Raw genomic sequence first — 7,348 nt, 5'->3', positions numbered from 1 at the left:
AAGAAACATCACCAATAGAAATTGGGCAAGCGGAGGGAGCATGTCCTCCACCACACCTGTTGCAATTAGTCACAGCCGCCACTCTGTTTGAAGTTAGAAGATCTAACTTCTTACTCAAATTTTTCACTTGGGCTGCCAATGAAGTTACCGCATCTATTTCATGGAGACCCGCCACCTTTTTCTTTTCCCTAGCATTCCAATGGTAGCTATTTAACCCCATTTCTTCAATCAACTGACGGGCCTCATCGGGGGTCTTGCTTCCTAAGGTACCTCCTGATGCTGCATCTAAGAGTTGCCTTGTACTCGGGTTCAAACCATTGTAAAAGGTTTGAACAATCATCCACCCTGGGAATCCGTGTTGCGGGCATTTCCTCAGGAGCTCCTTGAACCTTTCCCATATCTCAAATAGAGACTCCAATTCCAACGGAACAAAGGAGGAGATCTCATTCCTAAACTTTGCTGATTTTTCGGGAGGGAAATAACGTGTTAGAAAAGCTTCTACCATCTCCTCCCACGTGGTAATCGACTCTCTAGGTAACGAGTGTAGCCACTGCTTCGCTCTCCCTTTTAGGGAAAATGGGAAGGCTCTCAATTTGATGGCATCATCCGTCACCCCATTTATCTTTAGCGTATCACACACCTCAAGAAAGCTATCTATGTGACTGTTTGGATCCTCATCGGCCAAACCGTTAAACTGTGCGGATTGCTACAACATGTGGATGAATGCCGGCTTCAGCTCAAAATTCAGCTCGATTATGTTCCCAACACTGAAGGTCTGGCATAATCGGATAATGTTCGCTGTTGCTCATTCTGTTCTGCCATGTTTTCAGATTCTTCTTCTTCCAAATCAGCTAGATTAGACTGTTCTTGCACATGCTCTTTCCTTTTCATTCTAAGTATACGTTCAAGCTCAGGATCCCCTTAAATCAATATTGAGGGGTTCCCTCGGGTCATAACCTGTAGCTGCAACCAAAAGGAAAGAAAAAGAAATCAGAGCAATGATAGAATAAGAAGATATGAAATAGAATATATGGTGAAATAGCTAAGAAAACAAAGTACAAAGTATCTTTAAACGCCTAGTTTCCCGGTAACGGCGCCAAAAACTTGACAAGGTCCCCTTGCGTATATCCCGTAAGTGCACGGGTTTGTCGAAGTAATAATCCCGGGCGAGCGGGTATCGAATCCATAGTGACTAGAGAATAAAAATACTTAATTCGATTCTTAGCTATGTGAAAGATCAATGATAAGGAGTGTGATAATGATTCAATTCTTAACAATAAAAGCAACAAGAAAGAGAACAAAAGTAAAGAAGGGGGGTAAGGCAATCGATAGAGGTGGGGTACCCGGATAATGCTCCGCCTAGGATAATTGTTTCAAGTGCAAGAACCCTCTATTATGCCTCCTAATCAATGCAATGGTGAGTAGTAGAAATCCTTAATTACATAGTCCCAAATCTAAGGTCAACTATACCTAACTATATACATGTCCCGGAGGAGAAATCGAACAATCTCAACACCTCACACTCGCATAGAGTTGCAATGAGCTCTAGGGATTCCAAGTGATAAATCTCTTCCTTATTATAGACCTAACCCTTTGGTCCAGGTGGAAGGTCCCTAACCACAATTCAGCCCTAGATACTAAGATCACCTCAATGCTTTAGTCCGTTGCACTCGCAACTAAGCCCCAGCGGAAGTTCATCCCTTAGACCATTCACTCTATTATGACCACAAAGATCTTGAGAAACGGAGGTAGAATCTATCATGCCGGAGGGGAAAGGGGACGCTCCTGTACCTCTCGACTCACCCTGTCAACCATCTCCAACCTAGCTTTGTCTAACGCTCGTGGTGTGTCACTCACTCACAAGGTTACCAAAAAGAACTCTCAACCCTAGTGTCACTCTAGGGGAAATGTCCATACAATCAAGCATTCAAGGTTGGAACTCACAATAAACATCAATTTTTTGAAAGCTTAATAAAGAGGTTCAAAGAAACAAGTACATCTTAGGGTTCACAATACCCGAGTACCCACTAGGGGTTTAGCTCTCCATGGAGCTAAATACAATCAAAGAAATAGAATGTAAAAGCAATGAATCCATAAAGAAACACCCTAGATAGTCGTGTTGATGGTCTTGCGGAAAGTCCTCTACTCGTCGTCCAAGGATTACCTCGTCCGGTATAGGATACGCCTCCACGGAAGGTCCCCTACCAACCTTCTTCCTCAGGAATGACGATGTCATAGCTGTAGAATCTCTCCAAAACCTTTTCCAATACCCCTCGAAACCCTTGCCGAAGCCCCCTATCAAGTTGTGGAAAAGATGGAGAAAAGAATACTAAAATCGGGGTTGATTCGGCTTTTAAATAAGGCTTGAATCGGGCGACTACACGGGCGTGGATGCTTCACGCGCCCGTGCAGAATTTCCACAAGGGCGTGGATAATTTCCACACGCCCGTGAGGATCCTCTGAACTCCTATTTTCTCGGCCGGCTATAAACAGTGCTTCTACAGTACTTTCTACCGTGTTGCTACAGTGCTCTGCTACATTATCCAGCCTGAATAGCTTCCCCAATCCATACTTTCATCTGAGTAACGCAAACGAGCACACGTTCACGTCGTGGATCACTTGCATCTTCAATGATAGGCACGTTGGTGAAGCTCTTGTTCTATGTGCATAAGTCGGAATGCTCGAGTGTGGCTACCTTTGTGCCCCTCCAAATGGATGTGCCAACTCGAATACGAGGAGGTTGGCACACACTCTAGCATCTCACATCGACCTATGTCTTCGCGTTTGAACCTTAGCAAGATTTCCTCAAAAATCGGTGTATTGTAATCCACATTGGCTTCTTTCCTTCATACTTGGCCTCACAACCCTACCTTCATAAAAGTAAGATAAAAACACACATATTAGTGTAAAAACCTGAGAAAAGTAATGCTCAACATAAAGAATGAACGCTTCGCATTCCTATCGCACAAGCACTTATCAAATAACAATATCCATCGAATCAATCTCAGTTTCGCATTTGCCTTGTTCATGAGATAACGGAGTGCAGAGTGATCTGTGAACACTGTGACATTAGATAGGATGAGATATGGTTTGAATTTATCAAAAGCAAACACTACTGCTAATAATTCCTTTTCAGTAAGGGTGTAATTCTCTTGTGCACTTGTGAGAGTCTTTCTAGCATAATAGATTGGTTGAAATTGCTTGCTTCTCCTCTGACCCAAGACCGCTCCCACTGCATAATCACTGGCATCACATATCACTTCAAACGGCTCGTCCCACTTCGGTGTTGTCAGGATTAGTGCTTGCACTAACTTTTCTTTCTGCACATTAAAGGAGTATCGTGCTCCAAGAGTTTGGTCAACGGTTGGGAGATCTTCGAAAAGTCCTTAATGAACCTTCTGTAAAAACCTACATGACCCAAGAAACTGCGGATCCCTTTAACATTCGTAGGCGGAGGAAGCTTTTCAATTATCTCAATCTTCACCTTATCCACCTCCATACCTGCCTGGGAAATCTTATGTCCAAGGATAATGCCTTCTTGCATCATAAAGTGACACTTCTCCCAGTTGAGGACGAGATTCGTCTCTTCACATCTCACTAAGACTCTTTCCAAATTATTTAAGCGAGCATCGAAAGAGTTCCTGAACACTGAAAAATCATCCATGGAAACTTCCATAATATCTTCGAGAAAGTCATAAAAAATGGCCATCATGCAGCGCTGGAATGTTGCAGGGGCATTACACAACCCGAAAGGCATTCTTCTATAAGCAAAAGTACCATAAGGGCAAGTAAATGTGGTTTTCTTCTGATCTTCTGGAGCTATTAGGATTTGAAAGTATCCCGACGTGCCATCAAGGAAACACTAGAAATGATGCCCCGCTAGTCGTTCCAACATTTGGTCAATAAATGGCAAAGGAAAGTGATCTTTCCCAGTGACATCATTCAGTCTTCTATAGTCAATGTAAACTCGCCAACCAGTAACTGTCCAAGTGGGGATTAACTCATTCTTTTCATTCTTCACTAATGTCATTCCTCCTTTTTTGGGGACAACTTGGGTCGGGCTCACTCACTTGCTGTCTAATATGGGATAGATGATTCATGCATCCAAAAGTTTTATAACCTCCGCCTTAATAACTTCCTTCATATTCGGGTTCAATCTTCGCTGAGGTTGGATCACAGATTTGTTGTCATCCTCCATTAGGATCTTATGAGTGTAGAATGATGGGTTTATACCCCTAATGTCGGAGATCTTCCATGCAATAGCTGATTTGTGTTTTTTCAACATGCTAACAAGCTTATCCTTCTGCTCCGCAGATAAGTTTGAAGCTATAATCATAGGGAGTTTAGAGTCCTGCATTAAGAATGCATATTCCAAATGTGTTGGAAGAGTTTTTAGCTCAAGTTCTGGTGGTTCAATAATTGATGGGCGTAAACTGCCCTCCTTCAATTTATCAATCTCCTCAAAATCATTTGCCTCATGTTCACAGTTATTCTCCTCCTCTTCTAACTTGGTATCTATTTCTTTACAATCTGCAACAGATATCAGCGTGTCCATTCCACATAGTTCCACTTTTGAAATAGCAACTACAACTGAAAAGAGTTCCTGCCTTTGATATTGATAGGAATAATCAAACTGAGCAAGGATTCTTTCTAAACTTTCCGCCAACTGGTCACTCATTGACACCGACGTGGATTCCTCAAACTGTTTTACCACATTATCTAATTCGCAATTTTGCCCTTGTATCCTGGCGATGTATTCTTCAACCGATTCTTCTACTGGCTGTTGAGTTGTACACTGCTCACGGTGAGAATAACACGACATGTCGTGTGATGCAATTGTTTGAGCTTTTTGCTCCACGTGTTCAACCATTCTCATGATAGTGTCAAATGACTCAAACATGTTAATAATTTTCTACAATAAAAAGAATAAGGAATCGTCAGAACAATGATAGAATAAGAAGATATGAAATACAATGTATGGTGAAATAGCTAAGAAAACAAAATGCAAAGTATCTCTAAACACCTACTCCCGGCAACGGCGCCAAAAACTTGACAAGGTCCCCTTGCGTATATCCTGCAAGTGCACAGGTTTGTCGAAGTAATAATCCCGGGTGAGCAGGTATCGAATCCACAGGGAGTAGGGTATAAAAATACTTAATTCGATTCTTAGCTATGTGAAAGATCAATGATGATGAGTGTGACAATGATTCAATTCTCAACAATAAAAGCAACAAGTAAGAGAGCAAAAGTAAAGAAGCGGATAAGGCAATCGATAAAGATGGGGTACCCGGATAATGCTCCGCCTAGGATAATTATTTCAAGTGCAAGAACCCTCTATTATGCTTCCTAATTAATGCAATAGTGAGTCGTGGAAATCCTTAATTACATAGTCCCAAATCTAATATCAACTATGCCTAACTCTATACATGTCCCGGAGGAGAAATCAAACAATCTCAACACCTCGCACTCGCATAGAGTTGCAATGAGCTCTAGGGATTCCAAGTGATAAATCTCTTCCTAATTATAGACCTAACCCTTTGGTCCAGGTGGAAGGTCCCTAACCACAATTCATCCCTAGATACTAAGATCACCTCAACGCTTCACTCCGTTGAACGCGCAACTTAGCCCCAGCGGAAGTTCATCCCTTAGACCATTCACTCTATTATGACCGCAAAGAACTCGAGGAACAGAGGTAGAATCTATCACGTCGGAGGGGAAAGGTGACGCTCCTGTACCTCTCGACTCACCCTCTCAACCCTCTCCAACCTAGCTTTGTCTAACGCTCGTGGTGTGTCACTCACTCACAAGGTTACCAACAATAACTCTCAACCCTAGTGTCACTCTAGGGGAAATGTTCATACAATCAAGAATTTAAGGTTGGAACTCATAATAAACATCAATTTATTGAAAGCATAATAAAGAGATTCAACGAAACGAATACATCCTAGGGTTCACAAATACCCAAGTACCCACTAGGGGTTTAGCTTTCCATGGAGATAAGTACAATCAAAGAAATAGAATGTAAAAGCAATGAATCCATAAAGAAACCCCCTCGATAGTTGTGTCGATGGTCATGTGGAAAGCTCCCTTACCCACCTTCTTCCTCAGGAATGACGATGTCGGACCCGTAGAACCTCCCCAAAACCTTGGCCAATACCCATCAAAACCCTAGCCGAAGCCCTCTCTCAAGTTGGGGAAAAGATGGAGAAGAGAATACTAAAATCGGGGCTGATTCGGCTTTAAATAGGGTTGGAATTGGCCGACTACATGGGCGTGGATGCTTCACACGCCCGTGCGGAATTTCCACACGGGCGTGGATAATTTCCACATGCCCGTGTGGATTCTCTCAACTTCTTTTTTCTCTGTCGGCTATGAACAGTGCTGCTACAGTACTTACTACCATGTTGCTATAGTACTCTGCTACAGTATCTGCCATGAATAGCTTCCCGAATCCATACTTTCATCGGAGTAACACAAACGGGCACACGTTCACGTCGTGGATCACTTGCTTCTTCAATGATAGGCACATCGGTGGAGCTCTTATTCTATGTGCATAAGTCGGAATGCTCGAGTGTGACTGCCTTTATGCCCCTCCAAATGGATGTGCCAAACTCGAATACGAGTAGGTTGGCACATACTCTAGCATCTCACATTGACCTATGTCTTCACCTTTAAACCTTAGCAAGATTTCCTCCAACACCGGTGCATTGTAATCCACATTGGCTTTTTTCCTTCATACATGGCCTCACAGCCCTACCTGCACGAAAGTAACATAAAAACACACATATTAGTGTAAAAACCTGAGAAAAGTAATGCTCAACATAAGGAATGAACACTTCGCATTCATATCGCACAAGCACTTATCACTAAGCAATTGACACTTGTGCACAGACAATATTTGCTGGTCCATATATCACTAGACTCATTTAAAGAATGGGTATCTTGGAAAGCATAGGCCATATGTCCTCTACAGGCGGATTTAGCCCTAGTACTTTGTATAGCCTACAGAGAATCGGTCTTGTCACCTTACTGTGATCCACAACTTTAGCTAATCAAGGCAAGAGCAACCACTTATTCACAAACGAGCACCCCAGGATTCAATGGTTGGGGTAGAGTTTGCAGCATATCACGGACCATTGCAAGAATGATGCGACCCCATCTGGTGGTGATATCCAGACCGAGAACGCAACCTCTTCATCACTACACCAGCAACAATCCTTTGTTTATCTTTATCTCCTTTTATTGTACTTCCTTTTATTTCATCTTTTTTAGTCAGTAAGAAAGGGGAGTCCCTTGCTACATTTTCTTTATTTTCTTTTATTTTCATTGTTAGTTCTTTTCAGCTTTT

At 42.4% G+C, this 7,348-nt stretch overlaps 1 non-coding gene across 1 annotated transcript; it reads left to right on the top strand.

Annotated features, from left to right (window-relative positions):
- Positions 1-350: 350 nt before the first annotated feature.
- Positions 351-457, top strand: LOC120252330. The gene has a single exon (XR_005533869.1). It is a non-coding gene; the product is annotated as a small nucleolar RNA R71 (small nucleolar RNA).
- The last annotated feature ends 6,891 nt before the right edge of the window (positions 458-7,348 follow it).

Source organism: Dioscorea cayenensis, chromosome 20 (assembly GCF_009730915.1).
Source record: "Dioscorea cayenensis subsp. rotundata cultivar TDr96_F1 chromosome 20, TDr96_F1_v2_PseudoChromosome.rev07_lg8_w22 25.fasta, whole genome shotgun sequence".
NCBI lineage: Eukaryota > Viridiplantae > Streptophyta > Magnoliopsida > Dioscoreales > Dioscoreaceae > Dioscorea > Dioscorea cayenensis.
This window is presented reverse-complemented; position numbering and strand designations above follow the sequence as displayed.